Raw genomic sequence first — 24,965 nt, 5'->3', positions numbered from 1 at the left:
ACACTAGTTTCAAATCAAAACACTTGATTCTATGATTCCATAAACATGATGTTATAGCCCTACCTGCTCCAAGAATGCAATAAGAAAAAAGCTTTATGCCTCCAGAAGTTCCCAACCTCTGGAGTTATACTATATTCACCCATATCAGCTTGCAGGAAAGAAACTGTTTTGAAACAACAACTGATAAGGATCTAAGAAAGAAGAATAAAGGGAAGAGTTTGCAGATGATAGTTAATAAGGAAAGACTGAAGCTAAAAGGTGCTATAACTGAACAGGAAAAAAATCTTATCTAATGATATTTATAGAAAAAAACTTCTTCTCTTTTTCTATATACCTCAACACTAAAGAAGGTTACTTAGGATACTGGATTATTGGCAATGAGATGTCTGGATATACAGGAGAAGCTTCCTCACTCGTAGAAAAGTGGAAGTAACAGAATGATGGATATAGTGTTCCATTTAAAAAGCAGAATAATCTCTGTGTAGGTAAGTGCAGCAGAAAGATGCCAGGTGAGTAGTCTCAAGTGTTGTTAACCCTCAGGTTGCTGCACAATTGAGCCTTGATTCCTGCTCCCAATTACACAAGCATCAGCGTAGAATACTCCAGAAAAGTTCACAGCTGCTTTTAACTCAATTTAGCTGAATCAGACTGTATTTTTTGAGACCCGATCCACCATTATATTACTGATAGTTCTTCTACTCTAGAATTTCCAGCTTTGTTTTACATGTGTCTCAAAATCATAGAACAATTTTGAGATAATAGAGAACTCTGAGGGTTAGCACTGTCTAAGGAATTGATACTTCTTTCCACAAAATAAGGAATAAAACCTTCCAAAGATAGATTTTAGACTGACTCCTAAGAGGAAGTCTTTGCTCCAGTAAAATTATTTGTCATTTTTCTATTGATTTTGTTGGATTTATGTCCCAGGATATCCTTTTCTCACTAATAGAACCTTTCAAAGAACTGTTTGGTCACATTGTATAAAATTATTAATTTGATGTAGGATCATTAATTTAGAATACTGTAAAAGTGAGACCATATGTATATTTTGAAAGCTGAGATTTTCCTTTAGTGACATAGTATTTTTGCTACAGGAAGGCATTCAGAATGTGAAGAGCTTTAACCCAGTGTTCCAAGGAAGACTGCTTACATACTTTTAAATAACAAATGATCCTTTGGAAAATTGGAAACTTGTATTCATCGTTTAACAGTCAAATGTCATCTGGAACAACCAAGAAAGGGCTTTAACCTGTCTAGCCAAGTTGTTTATAAATTATAGATGTTTTGTTCAATCAAGATGGACTATCTTTTTTTTAACCTTTCTTCCTTCACTTTTGTGTCTAGTCTGCTGAAAACTGTTTATTTTAAACTAAACCTTGAAGTGATTACTCAAGATTCAAATCAATTACTTTTAGTTTTAAAGTCAGTAAAAAGCTTCTTTCAGCACCACAAGAAAAAAACTGAGTTTTGCTTTCCCCAATATAAAGGCCAAATAAGCTTTGGTGAAGAACTGCTGAAGGGAATCACGCAGATTTTGAGAGGTGTTTGGCCAGGCTGGGAAGCTGCTGTGAAGAGTGAGGATGTTCATGACAGGCAAAGTAGGCATTGGGACCCTGAGGACACCAAGCCTCCCCTGAGACCTCTGTCCATAGCCAAGGGACTCCCAGAGACTCAGCCTTGATCTGTGGTTCCTGAGAGTCCACCAAAGCATCCATGAAGACCCTCGTGTACTGCCTTTGGCAGCAGCAGCAAAAGCAAAGGACTGTGCCAATAGGAAAAGAGACCAGCTTTTTAGGCAGTGCACAGTGTTAAAACATCTGATGTCTGAAGCTTCTGGCAAGGGTGAAAAGGTCAGCTTTGGTGTAAGATTCCTGCTTTTGACAGTCCGTATGCCTTGGATTCAGCTCAGTGCATGTAACTAGGGGAAAATCAACACTTCCTAAAGATTGTTGTTTCCTATGTTCATTTTGAAATGGATGTTGGCAGCAGGAACAAGTGGACTCAGAACTTTACAAAAAAAGTTTAACAGTTTTAGTGGTGATTCATTTATTTGACGGTAGAACATCTTTATTTATCCTACTTTTTTTCCTGAGGATAATCCTCTAAAGGTAGAAGATTTAGACCTATATTCCATATAAAGAACTCTTTAAATAAATATAAAAAATATAAAGACTATTTTCTTAATCAATCTTTTGCTGGGGGAGGAGTATGGGCAATGCAGGGAGGAGGAAAATATAACCTGCTTTAATGTAAATAGTAAAATTGCTGAAAGCACAAACAGATGCCAGTCCAATCAATACTAGGAAAATGAACCAAGAAATCATGCCCAAAGTCAACAGAGGGATTTAAATCTTCATAATCTCAAAGTGAATCGCTTATAGTGTTCTTAATTACACATTGTATCCTGGAGCTGTTAATTCAAAATAAATATATGATGCTGAAATAGGTATGTGATATTGTAAGTTATACTTTTTGACTAATTGATTTCCACAATATAATATTCAAATTCTACTGATAAAACCAACATTTCTACCTATAAATATACCACTTGTGTAGGAAGCTGAATCCTAGGTATTGTTAATGTGGGTCTTGAAGAGCCGTCTTTGCTATTTATGTTTCCTGACCACTGAGGACAGGACTGGGAGGTTAGAGCAGGCAATCCCTTGCCAGTCAATGATGGCATCTCCTCTGAAGGTTCCCTTTATCTCCTTCCTGACGGCAGCTATGAAGGAGACCTTTGTTACAGATTGTGCTTTTGTATTGCTCGCAGTCTTCCTTCAATGTGAGCTGCGTGTTCTCTCCAAATTTTTAACTTCTGACCACTTCAAAAGGATGTGAAATAATAATGCTAAAGATTTCCTTGGGTTTTCAGTCATGTTCTGGAGCATTTTGATATTTGCTTTTCTTCTTCACTTTTTAGCGTCAATTCCACTATTTTAATACCTGCTCTGGCACTGCAGTGTTCGTTGCATGAATTCACTCTTGTCATGCTTTCATCTTACTTTTCTGGCCTCTGTCTTATTCCCCAGAACTTTCCAAAACCTTGCATGACCCTACAGATTGAACTGCTTGTCTATCTACTTTTGGCATTCCCAAAAGTGATGTATAAGTGTTTTGTATACATCATATTCTCAGAAATCTCAAACCACACTACCTGTTCTGTGTACTTGACTATTTTGATCTGATTAATTTCACCTATTTGTGGCACGTAATGTAGATCCTTCAGGCAGCAATGTAGTCACCCATGACTTCATTTATAGTTAATGGGAGGTAGCAAAGATCTCGCCAGAGCAAATTAGGATGCTGTAAAATAATGTTATAGGCAGCAGCACATTTTCTTTCTTCAGTGCATATCTAAGAACCTAATGTGACTGCAAGCCTAAGTGAAATCCCTATAGTGAAGTGGTATGAATGCACTAGTTACTGCTTGATTTGGATTTTCTTCTAATTCGTCTTCATGTGATGAGGAAAGACCTTTATGTCCCCAGACTTAAGCTGTATATTCACGAGGGATGACTGTACTTGCTTGGTTGTTAGGAGGTTTTTTCCTGGATGTCATCACATTACTTGTTCCTACTTTACTTGCATTAGTATTAGTATTTGTATCCCTATTTGCCTTAGCATTAAAAATTTAAAAACTGCAAATAAAATCATGGGATTTTTATATTGCTACATAATGTGTGAAAAATAAGAATATATCATGGATTTATGTTTTATTTTTGTACCACAAGTGTCTTTTAGCAGAAGCTGATTCAACCTAAAGTATAACATTTTCAGGTACATTAATGCCAGATATGAAAGTCACAATAATTTAAAAATATTCCTAGCAGAGATTTTTGATGAAAATGTATCTGGAAGAATTTACCTGAATATATATTTCCTGAAGTAATCTCACCATATTACAATATTTTGATCATGTGTGTATATACTCAGACGCTTGTGTCTGAAATATATTTAATAACGTGAAATGCCATTGTTTTTCAAAATATCAAGGCTGGACAAATAAAAGAGGAAAATGAGCTCCTTGGTTCATATCCACAGAAAGAGTTATTTTGTGTAATCTACAGAAACCTAGGAATAAATGCATATGTACACACCGGGATACTCTTTGGTTCATTTCCTCTTTTTCAATTTCATTTAAGAAGTTATATTTTATTTTGCTGAAAGCTAGATTGCTACCACAAACTGCCAGGCTAAATGCAAAGTGTCATTCGACATCTGCTTTGTTTCATTGTCTGATTGACAGTGTTTGCTGAAGCCCATACTCTCTTATCCAAAGCATTTATTTGTATTCAGGAAGTATATGAATCATCTTAGGCTGTTAGACTTAGGAACTTAGCTCTTCTTTTCTTTTTTTTTTTTTTTTTTTTAAATGGATATTTTTGGCAAGTTACAAGCAGCCTGGAAATATCTTGCTAGTAGAAAATAGTTGTCAAATGTTAAGTTCAAATCCCCAGCCAGAATATCATAAATGCTGTTCAGTGAGAGTGGCGGAGACTCACGAAAAAATGATCAGTCAAGCAAAGTGTGCAGCAACTTCAGTTTCTTTTGAATGAGGCAGAAGTTACTCAGCAGATCACTAGAAATATCCAATACATAACAGAAGAAGCCCAAATGAAAGAATTTTTGAGGATCTGGTAACTCATTTTACTTGTTCTGAGATTGTTTAGCAGGACTTCTCAAATGATGTTCCAAAAATGAAGAGAACAATCCCAGGATAATTAGTAAGTCAGCACCACAAAAGATTTAGCCTTTTAGAAAATATATTAAATGAGTACTTCTGATCCTTTTGCCAATCTATTAATTCTCCAATTAAAAAAAGAAAAAAAGCAAGGGTGATACTTCATTAGAGCTTAAAAGCAGTGAAGAAAAAACTGCAAAACAAACAAAGAAAAAAACCAAAAAGGCCTTTGCCTTGAAAAATCAAAGACAAAACATCAAATTAGTTTTGTAAAATAACATTAATGTTCATGAAATATGTTTAAAGTGGAAATTACATGGGGAAGTTGGGAAAAGTTAACATAGTGCTGGTTGTCACATACAAGATGCAAAGCACAACACAGTTAAAAGACTAAATGGGTCAAGAGCAGAGTTAAAAGAATGTGGAAAAATCCTCTAAAAGGCCCTGAAAATCATATTTGATTTGGTAAATGCAAATATTTTTCCATTTTCAATGTTGTTTTTGTTGCCAGGCCCTTTGACCTTTTTAAAAACAAACAACAAAAGAAGCATTTGAAACTGAGATAACTCATATTTAATTTATTTGAAGACAGGTACATTCTGCTTTGTTTACTTTGGAAAGGAGGATGTTTCAGTAGGGTTTTCAAATCAAAGAATATAAAGTAAAAGCCTCTTTTTTTTGGCAAGGAAAGGTTTTGGACATTTTCCCATTTGCATAATAACTTGAAATAAATATAATGGACAGGTGACGTTGTTTGCATGTCCAGATTCACTAGGATTCTGTGAAATAACTAAAATCCACTGATTGAGGGCAGCTTCTGTGTTCTGGCTAATTTTTTTTTTTCCAAGTGCAACATCTAGCATAGTAATAGATATTCCCCCTACAGCCTTTGTTGCATTTATGTTTATATTATGTCGGCTAAAACAACACTATTATTAGAAAATATTATTGTGCTGAGGAAGTTATTTAGATCCTCCCTGTTATATAGTATTTAGCCAGCAGAAAGCAACAGGCACTGGTGCAATTTCACCAACTGAGCATTGCTTTTAGGTCCCTGGGCTCTCCCAGGTACCACCTGCCCTACCAGCCCCTAACTGGCTGCATCAGCTCTGTGGAGGAGGTGAGGGGGGCACTGGCTGGAGGGTGCATGAGATGCCCTGTCAGTCCTGTCAGAGCTTGAGGTAGCTCCTGCTCATTTCAGAGGATCCAGCCTCCTGTAGACTCACCTTCTCAGTGGGGGCAAATGCACATATAATTTACTGGTAAATCTTTTATTATTGATAAAATATAAATAATTGATAGATCTTCTGTTAATTATTGGTAGATGCCCTGACATACTTTTGGCCCATGGGACTGGATATCCCTCAGGAATGGCTGGGGACAGCAGCTTGGGGGCCTGATAAAGAGCTGTATGGGATGTGAGGTAGAAAGGCACTTATCTCGGTTATGATCCTGGTGCAGTCTAGGTGCTGCCAAAGCAATGATGAGTCTAGCTAGGACTATGGCTGGATGAAAAGACTCCAGGTTTCCATAACAATCATGAGAATCCCATACTTCACACCAGAAAATCCATACTGAATTAATACATGCTCTTTTTAGAATAACAATCCCTCTCTTGTGTGCAGTACACATTGCACTGTGTGACAAACTGAAATGTATTTGTAGATGAATACACTGTGCCACCTGGAGTTTTAATAACCAAACCAAATTATTTTATCTCCATCTCATATAATTTTATTTATGAATAAAGTATTCAGATTTTGAGCAAGAGTTTACTTCCATGAATCATGAATAAGGAATTCATGAATAGATTTGCAAGTGCTCTGAGAAAAGCTCATCAGCTATCCAGAAAGTACTATTAACTCTGTAATTTGTCAGTATATTTTGGATACTGGGAAAAGGAGGAAAAAATCAGGTAGAGATGGGTATAAGAGCATTATACAAGTGGGTCTTTCAGAATATTTTTAATGCCAATATTGTGGGTAACATTCCTGAGAGCTACCACTGCAGAGAAATCCACAACAATTGCCATTCAGGGTTTTTCATTCCCTTTCCTCCCTCTCACTTGTGCCTGCCTTAACAGCTATTTTGGCTGTCGCACAACTTTACTACATCTTTAGAATTCTGTCTGGATCAAGTACATTTAAACAGATATGTCTGAGGTTGAGGTATTGCTATGTTGTTCCTGGTGCAATTGCCTCTCTTTAGGGAACATTTACTCTTTTTTGTCCTGACTTTTTGTCTGGAAAAACCACTAATGTCAGTTAGGTTTCTGTGGTGAAAATGTATCGATAGATTTTTATTTTATATAGAAAGAACAAATGGCTACAGATACAGTTAAAATACTTGTACTTTAACGATATAGAAATGTACAAGTACAAAAATGTGAATATAAATCACATTTCTTTTCTTAATAACAAAGAAAATGTCCATTTTAGTCACCTGAAAAAAGATTCCCACTTTAGCAATATGAACAGGTCTTGAAATTGATAAAGGTTTTCTAAGATGAGAAAAATTCCAGCTGAACCTGGAAGAAATCCCTTTATTCAGAAAATAGCAGGGCTTTCAGCTTTGACTATCTAGTAAACAAAGGAAAAAAACCAACAAACTATACATCCTGTGAGGATCTACAAGCATAAAGTAATATATTCTTGCCAATGCAATGAGAATGAAAGAAATCTCACTTGAACTGTCAGTCTAAGCATTCTATTCTTTTCTCTGCTTGTGAGACCCAAATTACTACTAGTGTCAGTAAATTCAGAAGAAACTTTTAAAAAAACCCACTAGCTTGATTTTCAGTTTTTCCTACTACAGTAGTAGGTTAATTTATGTGAAATTTTAATTACACACACAAACAACAAAAGTAACAAAAGTTACACACTGTGTTGCTGCATGTGAAAAAAAAGTTTTCAACATAAGCCCCTGCTTCCAATATGGCTCAGTATTAAATGAGACTAGTAAACCAACTGTGTGGGTTGTCATATGGAGTCTAGTGTTTACTGACATGGATATACTGTGTCCACTATACAATGCCTTGATTTGAGTTCTTTTTGTTCAATATTGTATTAGTCCTTATCCATGAGTCTAACTCATCTTTCTTGGCCTGGGGTCCTGAATGAGTTGGTATAGCAAAGTAGGGGTACCACATGGGACAACTGTTTACGTTCTATCCCAAATACTGAAGTCCAGGGTTTGGGATCTGAGCACCAATTTCTTCTTACAAGACAATCATAGTCTGCTTTCCTAAGAGAATTCCTTGCTAGAATGTATGGATAGGTGATTTAGCAAAGTTTTAAAAATAAAATAATTTTCAATAAATATGAAGTTTTATTTTTTTCTTCGGAATTTCTTTTCATATTATTTGAATTGCAACTCAAATGGTAATCATTAAAAGGAGAATAGGCTGCAAGAGAGAAGAGTTAGACATAGATCAGGAGAAATATCCCATGGCTCCTATCACTGTCTTTGTAGGGGATTATCTGGGAAATGTAAGAAGAGCCATTACTTCACCTATTAAAAATTATCAAAGTGTACTTGGAAGCCTAGAAAGGGTATGAAACTTCACAGGTGATCAAAAGATGTGCACAAATTCATGATTGCTCCATAGAACAATGAAGAGGTGCTGCTTTATTACCAACTATATTGGACACTTAACCTCTGATTATAATTCAGACAAATGTTCATTAATGTCACTTAGCGGAGAAATTCTGACTTGGGTGAACATCAAAGGAAAAGTAAAGTCTATAGGATTTGAAGAGAATCTGGTGAGTAACAAGGATGCCAAGATATCCTTTCCAGTATGCACACCTATAAAGCAACCCCTGACCTAGCTAGCACATGCTGCTGCAATCCAGAAAAGAAAAACAAAAAGATGCATCTGAAAAAGCTAAGGAAATCAGAACAAAAGTACCAGTCCTGAAATCTTACATCCCTCCAATACAGCCCTAGATGTCTTGAAGGGGCTTAGAAAGAAGTGTACAATTAATCCTGAATCAAAAAGCCAGTAGCCCTTGGCAATTGATTCACCAGTCTCCAGTCTCCTGTGCATGGAGGGGACATTTTCACCGAGGTGGTTGTGTTCTAGGCACTGAATCACAGGGCAGGCTGAGCAAAAGCCCTTGGAAAATATCAGGATGAAGCTGCTGCTGAGATCACAAGATCTGATCCAGCTCTGGGGCTGAAGACCTGTGGTTCCAGGGATAGAAGCCAGGGAAGTTAGCACTAGTGGAAACACGCTGTGAGTGCCATTTTTCTTCTACGCCATTGCAGAACAAGGGAGAAGTCTGAAAACATACTACAGTAAGTTCCCACCTTTGATTCACAGCAAAGCATCTAGAAAGCAGGAATTCAGGCTGGTCAAATGGATGGGACCAAGTGCCACAAGTGGTGAGGGATGATGGATGTGTACAGGATTGGACTTTGACAAAAAATTGCTGAGGAGAAGTCTTGTGGGCTTTAAGAAGAGACAGCTACATTCCAGGTGGAAGGCAGGCTGTTGCTAATGACCAGCTGTGAGTGAGGTGTTTTGGCATCTGCCAAGATAACAAGCACATGAGTTTGTTCATTTATCTTTGAAAGGGGCAAGGTGAGGAAGAAGGAAGAAGACCACACTGTGACCAGCTACTGTGAGCATCTTCCAGTAGTTCAGAGCACACTGTATTTTGGAGGTCCACAGTCTGGGCTCCCCCTTCTCTTGGTTTCTTCCCTTATTGCTTACTCCCATATTCCTCAATCCTGCTGAGTCACCCTGAGACAGTAGGAAGTGAGGACTCTCAGTTGTGCTCACCTGGGACCACCTATGCAGCTCAAGGCTGCTGTCCCTGCTGAGATACTGCCCCCAGTGAAATGAGGTGAACTTCTGTTGCTGCTTTCTAACTGTACTCTGCAAAACAGTTTCTATGTTTTCAAGAAAATATGTGCAATTTTTAAATCTTCACCTGTAGACAAAAATACATGGAGTAATCAATTTAATGGTTAGGCATCATGGGTGGAAAAACACTTTTCATCACTGTTGTGCCAACCTCCATTTCCTCCTGTCACAAAGCAGCAATAATAATGTTTTCTTGCAAAGGACTTAAATTAACTTTTTCAGCTTAAAAGAAAGTATTATTTTTATCAGGTACATTTAACAGAAAAGAATGGTTTTGACAATTGGTCAAGCAGGACATTGTCTTCTTTATTTCAAACACCATTTATTAACTATAGAGTTTAGTAGTTTCAAACATAAAATCAGAAATAGCATTTAAGTTCTCCTTGCCTCCTGATATTCGCATTATGTTATTTTCTCTGCTGTAAGACTGACACACCATTTAACAATCAGTGGAAGGGCTTGTTTTCCCTTTAGAAGTAAAAGCAGGTTCATGAATGTGAAAATATGGGAAGTCTCACCCATATTTTATTAAAGGAGGTGTTAATATGCCTTCTTCAGGGAATTTCTCAGTGTGAAAATATGCAAATTCCATTACTTATAAAAGCACAAAAAGAACTTGATGTACACTGATAAAAAAATAAAGCCTTTCAGAAAATAACAGGCAACTCACTGGGGCATCACTGACCTATTCCTTTCTCACTTATTAAATGAATCTGAGAGCCGTTTCAGGATTGTATTGATCGTGTTTTTAAAATGACAGGTGACCTCCAAATCACTTCACAGACCAGTGTCTTTTAATGGAGCACAGACCTGCTTGTCAGTGGTGCCCTCAGAATTGAAATAGACATTGATGGACAAGACCTTCAACGAGCTATTTAAAACATGCAGATTTCCCTGGTTAGACTGCTCTTTTTTGTTGGATTTTTGTTTTCATTGCTGTTGCTTAGGTGTATTTAATGAAATTTTATTGATTAGATGTTTAATGTTACAGTACATTAAAAGAATGTTTGCAATCCTGTAAAGAATTTGTTCTCTGACATTGTAATGCAAAGGTTTTGCTGCAGGTTTATAAAGAGGGTTGTGTTATTAGCTACTAATGTATTCTTCTCTAGGATAGTACTATGTGTATAAGCTTGACTCATTTCTGGTTTTGAAAATGCTCATATGAAATTTCTGTAAGTTAAACAGGGTATTCGATTCAGACATGAGTATTTTGCTACTTATAGTACAACTCAGCGAGATTAGTTTCACAAGTATCAATATACCTGTAGTAGCTCAAAATTTGCTGTAGTTTTTTAGTACTAGAAAGGTGAAAACAAATTATGATCTATCTTTTAGTCAACATCTATGATATTGTTACCTGTGCTTGCATGTTTTATTTCCATACAGCAACCCTGTAAAACAAGTGCTTTCTTTAGAAATGGTGGGCATTACATGCGTTTTCTCAGAGCCTGCTTTTGCTCTTTCAGTATCCATTGTCTACATAATACTTCATTATAAAGTGTTATTAAAAAAATGAAACCTTGATCACAATTACAGCAAATGTTTATTAAATATGAGTAAAGGAAGAAGAAAAATCAAATTATGTATAATCGTTCTTTGCTTCCTAACTTAATCTGTAATGAAGTTTTCCTGGTTTTGATTTTCCTTTAAGAGAAAAGTGAATGTTATAAAATTGTAATGGAATCTAAATTCAACCACATTAGGAATTTCTACAGCTTACCAAGACAATACTTTTCTAAAGTTCTGTCATTAAAGCATTTACTTCAAGAGTATTTGCAATTTCCTCTCCAATTTTTTCCTCTTTGAATTAGATTACTCTCCTCTGTGTTTCACCCCAAAAAGATGCTAATTAAAATGGCCCTGGGCTGAAAGTGGACTCCTCTGTGAGGTTATAGCACATCTTCTTCTGTCTTGACAATTTTTATATAACAGTAATTCTCTGTGTGATTCTGCCTTATGTCGGTTGCACATACTTAGTTTTTCACATTGTACATAATTTTGACCTGTTTCGGTACTTTTTTTCCCATTTTAAAGTTCAACTCTCATGATTTCTGAGTGAAATTATTCACACCATTTGACATGAATCCCATTTATTCTTTCCCAAATCTCATATCTTTAAAAGTTTAAGTGAAGCCATGGATATTGTATATTAACTCTCACAAAGGGAAGAATACAATCCCAGAGCTCCAGAGATGACATTAAGAATATTATATTCTGCCCAAGTGTAGTGCAGTCAAACTTCAGACACATTTGTCTCAGTTAGGATGGACACAAGCATCTCCCTCTGCAATTTGAGCTAAAGAAGCACTGCCCAGCTCAGAAGTCATACAGTTGCATTTATCCCGCTCCTGGGATAATGCTTCTTGTCTCTCAGTAAAGAATATACACTGTCTGTCTTGCTGTTAATGTGTGTGGAGCATGAACCAGATTCAGTTTAAGTTCAACCAGCTTGTAAAAATATACTTTGTCTAAATAAATTCAGAGATGCAGAAAGCAACTCAGACTACTTATTTTTCAAACGTCACCATTAAAAATCAGTTGTTAGAAGTATCCCCAGACAAATCGGTCCATGTGAGCTCTCTAGAAACAGAAAATTGTGTTCTGCCCACCTTCTTTCAGCCTGGGAGAATTTGTATTCGTAGTAGCTGAGAGCGCATTAAACTGCATGCACAGAGCCCAAATGTTTGCCTTTTCTTATTCCAGAAAGGCATCATATCAGTCCAGGAGGGGTAGCTCCATAAATCAGGAGCCTGGTTCTGTCACCTGATGATTAAGACACATTTTTTACAGGAGGACAGCACCAGGTCCTGGCCCTTGTGCCAGGTACTGTTGTGCATTTTCCTTCGTCATTATATGTAAAAGAGATCTTGAACAGAAATTGGAAACATGATATTCATTCTCCTTATTCCACTAGAAAATATAACTATTTCTCGGTGATCTGAGCAGAATATTTTCTGATTAAGTGAAAGAAAATCACAAGAGTATCAGAAAATAAATATTACTGTAAAGTCAATTATTCAATACCTCAGTATTATATGTGATGCTTACTTGCATTATTAACAATCTGTAAATTTCTTGCTAATCTCCTAATGAAAGCCTAGAAACAAATTTTGGAAGTTACAGCTCTGAAATTTTGGAATCCTGCAAGCAGTACTGCTTGGAAAATTATTCTGTATCATCAGGGTACCAAAATGCTGGCCCAGCAGAAGTCCTCTGACATAATTTTTTGAAAGTGTGCATTTTTTAAGCCTTTTTATTTATGAGGAATCAGTGCTTTAGAATTTTAAGGTAGGGGAATCAATTAATTGTCATGCTTCTTTCTTTGTTTTCAGGGCATTGAATAATTGGAAAATTAATTTGGAAAATGTTTTCAATTAGAAAAAAACAAAAACAAAACATCTTTTCTTGACTATGTTTATTTTCACAGTCTTTCCGTATACAGTTTTTGAATTTATTTTTACATTTTTTTTCTTGATCAAAGAGCTTCATCCAAGTTTTTGACAGGAGCTGAGAAATTTGTGCTATGTTCTATTCTATTGTAAGGTGATGACCAAAGAGTAAAGGAACTTAATTTTAACATAAAAAGGGAAAATCACAATGGAATTTTGTACGCAAATTAATTTTAATGGTTACTCTATCTCTTATTGCAAGTTATTCCCACATCAGTTTTATATCTCCCTATGATATTATGTACCTTGAAGTTTTGACTGGGGGGAAGGAGGTTTTGTCTTAAATTAAATCCACAGTTATTCTCATGAGTGTAAAATGTTAATCAAAGCTGATGTTTCTAGTGGCATAATAACTTAATTCTAACTAATCTTTGCAAGTGAAGGGATGCTATCTGTTAAAGTGCTAAAATTCTTAGCAAAACTACATATTCAGAAAAGTTCCTATCAAAGTACAGATGCTATATAAATATGTCTTAGATGTATTTATGAGATCACAATAAAAGTAGGGAAAGAGACAGAGATTTCCTAGTTGCCTTTGTTGTATAAAACCAACAAAGTTGTTGTATAACAACAACAAAGTTGTACTGTTATATATGTTGCCTGTTGTATAAAATTTTAAAAGGCTTCCTAGCCAGGAGTGTCATAAATACAGAAGAACTTGGGACAAAAGGCAAGGGTGAGTTTTCTGGTAGGTAACTGTAGTTTCACAAGCTGACAGGACAAAAAGAATAAATAATATAAGGTGAAAATAATAATTATTCAACTTTTAGTTTTAGAAGGAAGCCTATTTAAATATCCTTTTCCTTAGGTTACAGGAGAGCATCTATGGAAAAAAACAATACAAACTAAAGAAGTCGATCAAAATTTGTAGCTCCTGAAGTAGCATTTTTACACTCTTCATATCATAAAGTAACAGCATTGTTGTACCTGGTAGGGTTGTCCTGATTGCAGCCCTCATATTTACTAATCTGAGGTACACTCGTAATGAAAACATATTTCATAAATAAATCACTTAATTTCCCACAACAAAACCTTTGGGATGAATTCCTACTCCTATATATCCAACAGCAAAATTTCCATTAATCATAAAGCAGAAAGTATTTTACCCTTTACCCTTTAAAAGTCTCATATTATGAAAGCATAATGAGAAGCTGATTTACCTATACCATTAGCAATGCAATCCTCTATCAGAGTTTTATGCTAATACCAAGCTTTTTGTTGGCTTCACTCTCGAGGTTTCCTCTCATTTCAGTGAAATAAAATAGTCCACCTACAATAATATAACATATTCTAATTAGGATGATGAAAAATAAAACACGCTTCTGTTATTTCAGGGACACAAGCACCTTTTAATTATTCTATTAATACAGTGGGTACATTATTTTAATGGAGTCTTGACTGTATTAAGTGGTGCACTAAGCCTTTACATACCAATTTCTGTCTTCAAAGTCTTGAGCTAACACAGACTAAATACACTAAGTATGCTGATAAATTTGCATTAAATGAAGGAATAGCTTTTCTCTCAAGAACTAGGAAGGAAAATTGTCATGGGAGCGTGAGCTACATCTAAGAGTCAAAAACAAAGGCTCCAAAAAAAGAGATGGAGAGGTTGACTGTAGAAGAGGAAAGAAAAAAATCCAGACAAGATAGATTTTGTGGCTAAAAAATTAGTGGATAAATAAGTGTGAGCAAATGGGAAAAAAAAAGTAGTATTTCAATAACTCTGTTCATAACAAACCCTGCTAAATATCTGAGTGTATTGGCTTCAATTCCTCTGCTTTGTTCACATTTCTAACTCCTAATGTTTCTTTGTTTCCTTTGCTTATATTTATTTGGCACAACAAATGTTATGAGTCTCATCAGGAAAATATGTCATCACAGATTTATTGCAACTCCATATTGACAACCTCAAGCATTCAAAAATAGGGAATGTGGCACAAAAATCATAACATTGTCTTTAAATAATCAAGAAGTGACATAAATAAATGTGTAGGCTTCCATCTCATTTTTGAGCTGTTATATTACACTTGCTTTATACATCAGACTTTTTTTTCATAATCATGAGAACTTTAAGTGTATTTGAAAAATAAACAGATAAAATATAAGATTCTCAAATTACTACGTCAGCAGCTGGGGTTTGAAGAGAAGTATTTAATTTTATTGACACATTAACATTGAGTGTGGATAACATAGATAACTCAAAGAATTATATTTACTCCTGGCTATTTCTTTAGGATATGGAAAGTTTTTAAAGATCAAGAAAATGTGAAGACTTCAGCTAACAGCTGGACAACCATATTGGTTCCAAAGTACCAAAGTCAACATGTATTGCTAAAAGTATATTGTCTTTTACAGTAACTTTGCAGAAGTTACTGTAAATCTGTAAATAATTACATTCAGATTATTACTGAATATTAATATACTATTTTTTGAAAATTGTATGCTGAGATTGACTATTTTGGAAAGAAATGTTAAAATAATATCTGTTATGTTGTACTTTCTAACTACCTCTTCCAGGATACAAAAGAATTGGAACAAGTTGTGCTAAGTGATTCAGTGATTTCCCCCGATGTGCTAGTGTGTGCTTTATTTACAGCTAGGCATTGCAACAATCAAAGCTTTTATTAAATTTTCTTTCTTTTTTCCCCTGTGCAAAACTACTACAAATATTCAGCTTTTCGAGAAGATCAGAGGGCATCCTGCAGTCCAGGTTATAAAATTTCTTAATCCATTTACATTTTAAAGAGTTCAATAAAATTGGTTGCAGGTTGTAAAATGTAAGTCCTGAATCCTTCTCTTGTGATGAAAACTGCACAGTTATGCAATGTATAACATTGTTCCATGCTAAACATCTGTCTATTTATTTATTTGTTTAAATAGCTGTACATGTGGATTCAGGCAACTAGGATACAATCTATGGTAATTGCGAAGTACTTCATGGAAATCTCTCTGGAGCCTCAAGGTGGTGCATGCTGCAGCAACCTGGCCGAATCCTAAATTCCATGAACAACACTCACCAGACATTGGTTTCCTGAGTTGAGCTGAAATTTCTGGGTTTTTTTTTTCTGTAAATCCCTAAGGGGCTGGCATTTGCCATATAGCAGCTTGTTCCTTTGTGCTGGTGAAAATGCCAGAGACTGGCCAAGCCTGCTTATAGTTGCTAGAAAACCATGTTCTGTGCAAAGGACTGCTTCATTTGGCATGTTTCTTGCAATGGTCTAAAATTCTTTTTCAATCAAAACCAAAAATAGCTTTTGAGCTTCAGTTGACTGTACAAGCAACTGAAGGTGGGGATTTCTGATCATGAGGGAAACACAAATACCAGTTATAAACTATGCTCAAATTCTTAGTAGAAAGACCAACAAAAGAAGGGTTCTCACCTCTTTTTTAATGCACTCATCTCTTTTTATGCTTTTCCATGTCAAATGTACCAAATGCTCCTTGTAGGACTGTGGCAGCACAGCATGAAATTTATCTAGAGTCAGAACCTAAATAGATGGATGTAGTTTATAAGCATCTTTAATGTGCTTTTGAATTTAAGTCTTAACTTACACAATTTATGTCTTATGCATCATGATAAGCAAATCACCAATTCTGAACAATATCACATTTATTTCCCTTGAGTAAAACCTTCATTTTGATGTTAAATGCCCTGAAACAGTTCTCTATAATATCCTTCTATTTTCAGCCATTCTTTGAAGTACTATATGGTTATTCAATTTAGCTGCACAGAAGGCAACTACTGTAAACACCACAATCCATTTATGAAAAGTAAAAATAATTCATGGAGTTTCTAATCCAAGAAAGCAAGCAATGAGTGACCAAATGGACCTGTAAACTAATACTTAATCTACTACAGGTCATGCTGTGTCAAAGATTTACTGTAAAAAATAAGGAAAATAAATTTTAAAAAAAAGGTGGTTTAATTATTAGTTGCTGGTCTCCTCAAACAATCTGCCTGCCAGGAAATTTGTCTGGGGAAGTTGAATACTTTCCTATTTAAGCTATATGGGCACAATTCTTATCTTTTGAAATAAATCATCTATAGAAGTGTCTTCGGAGAAAAAATCTTTACAGTGATTAAAATGTAATTGCTCACTGGGAACTTGTTGCATAATTCAGTATCTGTCTCTATAATGGGAACAAACTGTATGGCTTGAGCATGCTTTTAGATGCAGATTGAGCTCTTTTCTATATCCAGGATGAAAGGAAGCCTTGGACTTGTCTGATAACTGCATTTGATTTTAGAATGAAAGAAGACAGACAAATTGGGAAAGTAAAAATTCAAGATCAAAGCTCCATCACAGAATCTTTTACCAGCCTGAGAAATAGAATACAATGGTTAGGGTGCTTTTATTCAAAGGTGTATCAAAAGTGGATGCTTGATTTTAGAGACAGTTTTTCTTTATTCTCAGGCTAGCACAGAGTGGATGCAACCTACAAGTCAAAAAAAAACTAGATTAGAGGAGAAAAATAGCTGTGTTCAGGAAAACCTTTTACTTGCCCAGTCCTGAGGTCACTGAAGTAGACTTCAAAGGAAGGTATTCATATCCCTTATACTTTAATATATTAGTGTTGTCTTTGTAATCTATCTACCAAGGGTCATCAGGAGGCAAACTCTGGTAATGCTCAAAGTAGTTGCATTAAAAAATGCAACAAAACAAAACTCTAAACATTTTTTTATGTTTGGTCTCAGTCTAACATCTTTATTTTCTACTTCAAGGCTTGAGAAAAGTAAAAAAGCAAAGGGGAAAGGTAAGGTATTTCCAATAACCCCTTTTCACCTAGCTGATCCATATTATGATTAAATCAGTGATTAGATAACCTTATGCACTCACTTTTACTGCTATTATTTCCTTGCTAGGTAGTTCTAGTGAACAGAAAAAAATTCTTTTGTTCATATAAAAATGAAATTGAGAAATAAAATTTCAGAGAAAGAAGTGATCAAGATCCTCAGCATATACACGTGATATATTTATTCAGATCACAGCCTGTTGGACCTAATGCTCTTTTAAAATTCCCAGCTTCTGAGAAATATTGTCAGACCACTAATATATAGACTAAACCCCATAGCTTTGCATCCCCAAAGACGTTGTTGTCAGTTTAGCTTTCTCCACGATCAGTCACAGTGGATTCTCAAAAATACTAATTCATCAGGTGCATTGACTATCCCAGAGCTCTGGGAGTTCCTGATTAAATAACTCACCTCCACCATATTTCAGTATTGTGAGAAAGTAAAACTACATGAGAGAATTGTTTGTGTTTGCAGTTGTCAATTCTTTTGGAGAGAGGGTGTGTCATAAATTGTGAAGCAGGTGGCGTTTCCTACTGGCTGATGGTTTGATGCACAGGTATGTTGCATTGTCTTAGTACAGATGGCAAAACACATATATCTGAGAGCAGGACATAGCCTGCTAGGCTTTGAGTAACTGGATGTAGTACATTCTTATAACTGTTGATGTCCCTCAGAGAGCAATGCAGCAGCTCTCCCAACCTAATTAATTGTGGCCATGAAGCATACAGCTGTAGCTGCAAGCACAACCAAGTATTTTCTGCACTTGACATGCCCTCTACCCTTTTTACCTTCAGTATAAGCTGCTTGATTTTTTCATCTTAGAGCTAGTAAGGACTATTTTTTAATGGTGTTGGTTATGTTGTGTGAAAAACAGACAGCAGAGCACCTGTGTTGTGTGAGAGGTGCTTGCTCTGGAATCCATAGTACTTCACAATAAATAAGTAGTTTTTACATAGCTGTTACACAGATCCAGATATGCTCAGTGCACAATTGTGCTATCTCTGCTGCCATGCTATGTATGTTCATGTTTGTGAATATAAATATATGCAGGTACAGGAAGTCTTTAAGATAATGAAGAATATAGACAGCACTTAATGCTTCCTCCACAGAAAATATTTGAATTTCAGTTTCCAAAGGGAAATCACCGAGCCTGTGAAATAGGCCAGGAAGAAAGAAAGAAAGAAAGAAAGAAAGAAAGAAGGGAAATCAGTTCCCTTAACCTCCTTGAACTTAGATGGGGAAGTTAAGCAATAGAATATATAGCCTCAGCATAGGAAACAGAAGTCAAGCCAGCCAAAGGGAAAGGAAAAATAAGAGAAATACAGAACAATTGTGATAGGCTTCTTCCCAGAGGATGTATTTGCTCTGCTACATCTTTGCAAGGCAATTGATGACTAGTTGTTCAGGCTATCTACAGCTCTGAAAAAAATTTGTATGTAATTATTCTGTGACTTTGCAAATGTCAGTGTTGTAAAGGAAATGATGGGGCTAGAAGCATTTTAGAGAACAAATCAGAGCTAATTTTGGCTTAATAAAATGAACAATTTATTTAATCAAACAGAAAATGTTTTAGACAATACAGAGTGTGTGGCAAACAATATAAGAAAACAGAGGGTTTTTTTTCTAAAGCAAAACTTTCATTACTTTTTGACTAAATCTCAGTTTGAAATGTACTGTTTACCCAAATGTCTCCTCTTTTCTTAGTTTTACCCCTTTCCATGTAACAATAATGATTTGAGTCACAGCTGTTTTACTGGAAAAACCTCCTCCATTTCAATGCAAAGAAGTAAATCTGTTTAAAACAGCTCCAGTGTTAGATTAAACTAATCTATTTCACTTTGCACAAAAATGGACTGGAAATTAACATGATCAGTTATGGCATCTCAGCTGTGAGGCTGGTAACAAGCAGCTGTGAGAGATAATTCCATGAACTATTTCATCCAGAGGCATAAGAGCATTACTGTTTGTGCCCTGACATATTGAGAAGTCCTGTAAACTCTTAATTCATGGGCTAGTTACAAGGAATATGTATTTGTTTATGTCTGCTTATAATTAACAAGCAAATCACTACAGACCCATTGTGAAAGTGAATTGCACCTTGCAAATGACTATGGATATCTGGATACTTAAGACTTTCTGTGTTAAAATGCATCTGGATGCAAATAAAGAACAAGTAAAATACAAAAGCGCCTTCAACAAGGCAAAAACTTTTAGCATAAGTAGAGTGATTGTGAAGCAAGAAAAGCAAAAATCAGCAAGTGATCTATCAGCTGTTGAAAGTGTTATTTGACTACTGTTAACCAACTTTGTGGTAAAAAGAAGACCTGAAAGGTCTGAAAAGGCATGTCTCAGTTATCATGAGATAATTGATGTCTAACTACAGATGTCTAATGATTTGAGATGCCCTTAGATGTCCTCCCTGGCTTTTCAGCCGCTCCTTCCAATGGGTGCAGAATTCTTATGGCTCTAAATTTTGTCAGCCTTGTGTGGATATCTTAGAAACGCTACAACATCTCAAGTGGTAGGTGGCATATCCGTTTAGGTAAATAAATTTAGGTATCTGAGCAGAATTCCACTCTCTGCGAGGGAGAAATATTAAATGAATAAAAAGTAAAGACTTTCGGAGTTCTCATTCAGACAAGTCCTTGTCTTCCGTAAATGTTTTATCTGAGTGACAACTTAGCCCTCACCACAATTACTTGAACCAGATTTTGTATTGCCTTTTCTGTGGAAACAGTTCAGGAGTCTACAGTCTATTATTATGAGCAAATACTGCAAAACATGCAAAACTAAAATGAGTCTATGAATTTCAAGCTGTGTGACAAAACGCTTGTTTGGTTTGTTAATATATGAACAGAACAAGAGTCTCTAAAAGCTTGGTGTATGCAGTTTGAAACAAATGCTAAAAAATTAAACTTCAAAACAAGTAGAAGATCTGCCATAATTACAGCTATCTTACAGATAAAAGAAGCAGTAGTGACATGCACATGGTCCCTCTTAACAAGTGACTAAATTGTTTATCTTAAGGTTATAATTCTACTTTTAACTTAAAAAGATAGAGCTTACCGAGGATGACTAAAAGTTATATTAGAATCAGAAAAAAATTAGTTGGTGGTAAATGCAAGTAATCATATAGTCAAACCTTTCTCCACATGCTGTGCTCAGATATCTTTAAATCATTCCTGACAGACTTGCCTGATAATGAAGGTTATAAAACATTCCCAGACACCTATTTCATAGTTCACTGTTATTACAATTCATAAGCGTGTTTGGTTGTTTTTCCTAATATCTCTGTCTTCTTTTCTGTTTTATTTGCTATTTATATGGGAACAGAATATTCTCTTAACTTGTTCCCTCCTCATCGGGATAATGAATTTTTCCCAATACTTTAGTGCTTACAAAACAAGCATGAGTTTATCAGGTAAAAGTTACCTTTCACTTAAAAGAGAAGTGCACTGACCGTGTCTACACAAATGCAGCCTTCTCTTCACTGTGAACATTGAATACATTCCACCACTTCAGGCTATAAGACAACTAGTACTAATACTCTCCTAGATGAATGACTAACTACACCTATTAAATGTTGTTTGGGAATTATTTTATCAGTAAGCAAATCACAGCTTCAAACAATCTTGTATTCAGCAGCTGTACCAGTGGATATCTACCTTAAATGACCTTTACCATCCTTCAACTTTGATGAAAAAATTTTGAAAAAAACCACCTATACTTACAGGATTGCTGCATTATTTTAGAAAACAGTAGCTGAGACACATTGGATCACAACCTTGACTGTCATATAATTATTAACTATTATTGTCCAACATTTTATCTTTAGAACTGAAGGTTCAGATGTATTGAAATATTGCTGTAACAGCAGGACACTGCATGGGCAAAAGAACATTATCCCGGAATACAAGGTATTCTAAAAATCACAATAAAAGCTATGTTTGAAGAGGAATAAATCAACGAAGCTTTACCAGAGGGAAATCTTACACAAAAAATCGTATAAACAAATATTAGCACTATACAGTTTAAATTTTCAAGAGAAATTTCAGGGTATCCTAGAAGGACTATTAAAAAAAATGAAACAAAACACAAAACCAAACCAAAAAGAAAAAATCCTAAATGTATCAGTCACATCAGATAAAAAATTTGGGAACAAACCATAAAATAAGCAGTCCTTTTCCCAATAGAAGGGATTTAAATTAGGTTCTTCTTTCTCCTAGTATGTGTTGTTCAACATAACAATTAGTTATCTGAAAGAGAAAGTAAGTAGTGAGAATAAAATTTGCTGATAAGCTTAAATTATTCATGATAGTAAAAGTAAAAAAAATAGTGTAAAGATGTGCAGAAGTATGTCAAAATATTGACTGACTAGGCAATAAAGTGGCAAATGAAATTCAGTGTTGATTAGTGCAAATTAGCACACATAGGAAAACAAGCCGAACTATATGCAGTGACTGATTCTAAATAGCTACTTCCACAGAGGGCTGAAAGCTATGTTTTACTAAAGATGGTTATATGAATATTTTGATTTAACGCTCATTTTTTTAAAAAAGGAAATTTTAAGATCTATTAAACAATAAACAGAAAAAAAGTCTGAAATAATCCTTATATAATAATGCGATGAGTCCTGAATATATGGACTTCTGATTCCTTTTTGTGAAAAGAGTATAGTAGAGCTAATAGAGATACAGAGAAAGTAAACAAGTTTTGTTGAAGATTTGTACACAATGATTTCTGTTTAAGGAGAAATCAAATATACTAGAACTCATTGAAAGTGAGAGCTGGAGAAGAACTTGAAATGGAATCACCAGTATCAGAAATTAACTTGGAAATCCTTATTCAGCAGAGGAAGTGGGGTCAGCATTTTTTTTGACATGAAAGTGGACTTTTTAAAAATATATATATAATTAAACCATTGCACCCATCATTCCAAGATGGTAAGAAATTATTAAGCTCATGGAGGAAAAGCACAGTATCAGCTATGAAATATTAAGAAACAACACTGGACTGCTTCAGTTCATCAGAATTGGGGACTGTTTCATACAGGCAAGCATCACTGTACATTCTGCTCCTTTACATTTACCTAAACTTTGCATAGGGGCCCCTTTTAAGAGATGAATTAATGGATTAGATGGGCAAGGCTATTAACTCAGTGGAACTGCTGTAGAAACTCCTGTATTCTCATATCTGCATTCAGAAGACAATTCAGTGATGGCTGCGGTAAGATTAGACCAAAGATCCATCCATCAGAATGTCCTCTCTTTCAGGAAGAAGTTTCAGGGGAGGGAAATGGTGATTATGATAAAGAGTCCACTTTTAGTTCACCTATTTTGTCACAACTCTGGGCAGATCCAGCACCCTGGAGGCCTTGAAGGAGTGAAAGGACAAATCTGTTTGGTGTCAACCTCAGCCTCCCTGTTTTACCCTTTTCCTTGCTTGATCCTTATCCCTTTTTCATTTTAGGTCCCAGCTGATTTTAAACTGCATTCACATCCCAGTACCCCAGTCTGAAAGCATATCTAGCACATCTGAAGGCAGCTGTAGAGCATTAGGACATCCTCCAACATCCATGCCAGTGCTGAGGCTCAAAGTGTTATACAGCCTCACACTGCTGGCCATGTGTTGTGGGAGCAGAGCCCTCAATAAAATGCTTTACTAGCTCTCTTTATGAACACAAAGAAAAATACCAAAGTGCTTTTGCTACAAAAAATTCTCCTTTTAGGAAAGATATGAGAATGCATGTTAGAGATTGGACGTGATTACCTCTACTTTCTTCTTTGGAGGATGACAGGCTTTGCAGAAAGCAGAACATTATAACATGCCCACTGGAAGCCTCTCAAATTGTCGGAGCAACGATTTTGTAGCAAACACAACAGAAGGCAGACTGCAAACACAGAGAGAAGCTACTTCTATTAGTAGTGCTGGATATTTTAACAAAAAGCCAGTTTCTCTTCAGAAAGAATGACTCCTCTCACATTATTAACCAGCAGGTGGTATACACAGCAACACTGCAGCCCAGGAATGGGGAGACAAATGTCATCTTTCTTGCTCTGTAAGAATAACCGATTGATTTTCCTTTATGACTGAATTTAAACTGGAAAAATATCTCAATTCAAAATTGCTTTCACTGGACTTATTGTTGGCAGAAACCAGAACAGGAAGCTTTACTTTTGCTTCTGTTTTAAATCTACCAATTAATTCCTCTATTTCACTAACTCAATTTCATTATGTTTATTATACAAACACTGTTTTACATCAACATTAATGATGTTCCATTTCCCTACTTTTCCATTTTAGGATTTTTTTCTATATATGTTTGACTGTTTAAATAAATACATAAAATATATATATTTTATATATATATAAAATATATATATATATAAAGTGAAACATAAGCAAATGAAACTCCAGATAGTGAATACATGCTTGCATTATTTGAGTGTTCTGCTTTGCAATGCCTCTGCAGCACAGCTGTAGTAGAGGGTTGGCCTTGTCTTGGATGAACTGAGTTTAGAGACTAAATTCTACTACTTGTCTGTTTCATGGATGACAGTTGCTAGGGAAGTACCTTAAAAATCCCCTTTCTTTGGACTCTGAGTACTTTTGTAGCTGAAAACATCTGTCACAACTTAGGATTTATGCCCTTTTGGGACAAGTAGTTCCCTAAGGACAATATCCTCTGAACTTACAGTAATTTCGTACTGCAGCCTGGTACAAAGGTTTTGCGAGACATTTCAATTTGGACCTATCTGTTTATAGTCTTACTGGCAAAAAGTAGAGAAAGACACCCCAGACTGGAAATACAAACTCAAACTGTTGCTCTGTGAGCCAGTTTTCATTCTAATATGAGCTGTACATGCAACACACTCATTAACATGGTAGCAGCCTGGTGCAATGCCCAAGTAATAATGATTCAGTGTGTTCATTAGAATACAGCAATAGGCTGGTGCAGCCTATTTAAGGTGCACGCTGGTAAGTCTACCTGAGCCTAACAAATTCAATCAGGTCTGAGTTAGCTCAGTTGTTCTTGTACTGCACTCTGTTACACAGTGTAAGCATGGATGATGTTTCTTTCCAACAAACAAGAATTACTTGTTTTTAAAATCAAAGGTAATGTACTTCCACAATCTTGGGGTTTTGCACCATCTTGCATTTACATTT

The 24,965-nt window shown here is 35.6% G+C and overlaps 1 long non-coding RNA gene across 1 annotated transcript in view; it reads right to left on the bottom strand.

Annotated features, from left to right (window-relative positions):
• The window catches only part of LOC135409878 (uncharacterized), a 63,041-nt gene extending 39,203 nt beyond the window's left edge, over nt 1–23,838 (bottom strand). The window contains exons 1-2 of the long non-coding RNA XR_010428406.1: nt 23,568–23,838; nt 21,963–22,054 (exon numbers count right to left, since the gene is read on the bottom strand). This is a non-coding gene — a long non-coding RNA (uncharacterized LOC135409878). The remainder of the gene's footprint in view (nt 1–21,962; nt 22,055–23,567) is intronic.
• Between the last annotated feature and the right edge of the window lie 1,127 nt (nt 23,839–24,965).

Source organism: Pseudopipra pipra, chromosome 2, assembly GCF_036250125.1.
Source record: "Pseudopipra pipra isolate bDixPip1 chromosome 2, bDixPip1.hap1, whole genome shotgun sequence".
Classification (NCBI taxonomy): Eukaryota; Metazoa; Chordata; class Aves; order Passeriformes; family Pipridae; genus Pseudopipra; species Pseudopipra pipra.
This window is presented reverse-complemented; position numbering and strand designations above follow the sequence as displayed.